This window comes from Lynx rufus, unplaced genomic scaffold (genome assembly GCF_022079265.1).
Source record: "Lynx rufus isolate CCGP_SWC_20201006 ecotype Redwood Valley unplaced genomic scaffold, mLynRuf1.p SCAF_1, whole genome shotgun sequence".
NCBI lineage: Eukaryota > Metazoa > Chordata > Mammalia > Carnivora > Felidae > Lynx > Lynx rufus.
In genome coordinates this window covers 197,116,466-197,120,167 of record NW_025814823.1, presented here as the reverse complement: position 1 = coordinate 197,120,167, position 3,702 = coordinate 197,116,466, and the positions used below count along the sequence as shown (strand labels likewise).

General features: G+C 48.5%; 1 non-coding gene across 1 annotated transcript; it reads right to left on the bottom strand.

The window, feature by feature from the left end:
- Positions 1–2,514: 2,514 nt before the first annotated feature.
- Positions 2,515–2,622, bottom strand: LOC124523153 (U6 spliceosomal RNA). The gene has a single exon (XR_006964933.1). It is a non-coding gene; the product is annotated as a U6 spliceosomal RNA (small nuclear RNA).
- Positions 2,623–3,702: the final 1,080 nt, after the last annotated feature.

Sequence of the window (3,702 nt, the reverse complement as noted above, 5' to 3'; positions counted from 1 at the left end):
TTGGGAGACTTCCCCCTAGTTGTGTTTCCTCTAAGACCCATCACTCACTGAATCCAGAAACTGGATGTCCTGTAATCCTCCCCCCACCCCGGCCCCCATTTCCTACCTATGACCAAAGCCTACTGATTCCCAGTCTAAACTATGGCTTCCACTCATCCACTCCTTCATATCCTTCTTGCTACCTTCATTGTCTTGGCTTAGGATCCTACCTCTCCCCTGGGCACTTCTCCCAGCCCCTCCAGCCTCCAGCCTCCCAACTTGTTGCAGAACCTATGACTCTAGTGAACTGCATTTTGACTAGTCTCTCTCGCATGCATGTGGTGGAGATCAAAGCTGTGAGTTATACAAGAGCAAAGACTATATCATGGGTCCCATTTGGGGGCCTGTGGCACAGTGCCTGACACCAGGCAGGTTCTGAAAATATTTGTTGAATCAAAGTGTATGTAAACATCATGCTGTAGTTTCCCCATCTTTTGAATCAGACCCCTAGGATAAATTCCCAGAGGGAACGTTACGGATGACTTAGGATAATGACTTCGTAAGTAAACTTGATCCACAGAAAATTCTAGGTCAGGTAGGGTAGATAGGATGATCCTCACCAAGGAGTCATTTTCCCAAGGTCCCAAAGCCAGAAAGTGACAGAGTGTCAAGAAGAGGTCTTCAAGTCTTGCCATCGGCTTGTCTTATTTGATAGGGATACTAAATTTAGATGGTGCCCTTTAATGTTAGGTGACTGTCTCTTTAAATGTTGCTGTTCTGGTATACATGTAACAACCTGGTAGAATTCACATCTCTGTAAGAGCAAAACAAAACAAAATAACCGTCACATCTATGAGCCTTTGTTTCAGTATCTATCAAATGGGCAGACGATCTCTTTGCTCTGTGGACAGATAAGGAAGAAGCACCTTTCTATCCCCTACCCCGATCCATCCTTCCCATGCTTAGTGCACAGTTATTTATGAAACCGAGGAGGGTGAATGAAAAACAGCTCTCTGCAAAAGTGACTTAATGCCCCTCACCTGCTGATCTGGAAGCCCTTTAATCATTAGCATATGAAAGAGAAATCTGCTAAGTGTATTCCCAAAAGGTACTGGTGATTTCATAGGCTAACCCTCCAGGAAGAAAAGGGCATTGACTAACACTAGAAATGCCTTGCTTATGATGGATTTTCAAGCGCCCAAGATCCCCACCCCCCAACTCTGAGACCCTAGAATGACACCATCTAGTGTATCTTTCCAAAGGCTCAAGCCCTGCACACGCAGCCCCGCACACGCCTGGCTTGCGGTCCTGGCTCTGCCCCTGGAGGGCTGCGTGGCTTTGGCCACATTCTCCTTACCTGTACGGTGAAGGGGTAGATAACGCCTTCTCCCCTGCACCCCTGCAGCTCTCAGGTTCTGTGTTCAGTGAAAGGTGGAGATGGCTGTCAGAATTGACAACACAAAGCAGGTGTTTTTTAGTTCCTCTTGGCTCGAATTTCTGCCTCCTGGACAGAAACTGGGAAATAGGTGTGTTCCTGACTCCCTGGCATGGGTCACAGAATCCGAGTTGTGGGTGGCCGGCAGGAAACCCAAGTGATTCTAAAGACCCAGGTCCTAGCGCTCTCCCTCCCTCAAAGAAAATTCACCATGCCCTGATCCGTGAATAGAATACAGCCAGGTCGTCAGCCACCGTGTTCTCTGATTTATCCATGGCACCTAGCGCAGTGGCTGGCACGTAGTAGGTGCTCATTAAATATTGGCTGAACGATGGGTAGTTTCTTGTAGGAAGCATCATCTAGGGGAGCCTCTTAAATGCAGATTCCTGGGCCCACTGCAGAGCTACCCGATTGTAATCTCTGGTAGTAGAGCCCAGGTGACCGTCGCGCCCTCCAGAGTTTGAGAGCCACAGTTATAAGCGTCTGAATAAAGTATGCTCCTAGGATCAGAAGGGAGAAAATGCTGTTGTTTTTAATGTTGAGCATTTGTCAGTGGTGACTATAATCAAGTGAAAAAGGTTCATATTGCTGTCGCCATTTCCGTGGAACCTGGAGGAGTCTGGGCTTTGCCGGGTGTATGTGCAAAGCAAACTTTCACTAATCTCAGGAGAGGCGAGGCCAATAAAAAGGCAGAGCAGATAGGAGCGAGCCACATGAAGTCCAAGTTTGGCATTATTATTGCCCTTCACTTGGAAGTCATAAAACAAGAAATGTGCCACCGTTCCGGCTTCTTGGGAGTGGTTAGCTGGTGTGAGGTTTTTCTCAATTCCTTTCAAGGGTCTGTGGCTTGGACCAGACACAGACCTGGGTTCGAATCTCGGCTGCGTCTCTAACTGCTTGGTCTTGGGCTAATCACTTTAACCCCTCTTAAGCTTTAGTTTCCTCAGTCATTACGTGGATATCATAATGCCGACTACTCAGGGTTGTTGAAAACAACCTGAGATGATACACGTTCAGGTATCTGGCCCATGTGTGGTATGGAAAAGCGAAGTTTTAGCCGGTAACCTATAAACGGCTATCATATTGGAGCCGCAGGGTTCAGGAAAGGGTCGTTTAGTTTAGCTCCTTTGTTTTATCCTTGTGCAGGGGCCATGCTAATCTTCTCTGTGTCGTTTCCATTTTAGTATACGTGCTGCCCAAGTGAGCACAGCTCTTTTGTTTTAACGGCAGGGAAACAGCCTGATGGAGGGCAAGCAAATTGCACAGGATCACCTAGCACCTTAGGTTTCTTGAGGGCTTCTGTTCTCAACGAAGATCTTTGAGTCTTTCCATGGACCAGAGAGGGTGAGGAGGCTGAGCTCTGTAGGTGGCTTGTGATGGAGGCATTTTGAAATGTGCTTTTGAAAAGAAAGCTACATATCTCAGGTGGGGAGTCTTATCACCTGAGTTGTTTGCCAGCCAGAAGCCTGTTCTGAGGACATAGTGATTGGTGAGAAAGTCCTTGAAGCTGCTCAGTTTGTGGCTCTTCTGTCGACACTAGAGTTTAAGGACACCAGAGTTTCGAGCACTGTTGAGGCCTTCCCTGGGAGGCCCTGTCTGGTACTGTGGTTGTGCAAGGCCAAAGCCTGGAGATGGCTGGCCTTGGGGACTCCCCAAATCTGGCCTCTCGGCTGCAAGGGGCTCAACGCCAGTCACAGGCCATGCTGGATCTGGTAGGGACATCTCTGGAAACTTGTCCTGCAGGGTTCTGACTGGGGTCTGTGGGCAGCGGCAGCAAAGTCCTTGGTGCTAATGACGATGACCTTGGTGACGGTGATGACGATGAGGGAGGACGAGCCCAGCTATCTGCCAGGTGCAGGGCCCAGCAATTTCTTTTACGTGCACTGATTTGTGCAACCCTCACAAGAACCCTATGGGGAGGAAACTGTGGCTCAGAGAGGTTGAGTAAATGACCAAGGGCACACAGCTAGCGAGCACCAAGATTCAAATCCGGATCTACAGGAGTCCAAGGCAGCCAGCAGCCTGTGAGTGCTGGAAGAAAGGAAAGTAACACCGGCCCGTTCCTTCAAGGGACGTGTATTTTCTCCCCATTTTTACAGATGAGGAAACAGAGGACCAGAGTTTAGTGTTTTTCCCCGTGAGGTCAGGCACCGTGCCAAGCACTTTACATATTTTACCTCTTCACTCATCATAACATCCCTATGAAGTAAGTAATTCTATGATTTCCACTGGTGTAGACGAGGAAACCAAGGCCTGACACTAGATGATTGGCAGGGGTTCAGAACCAG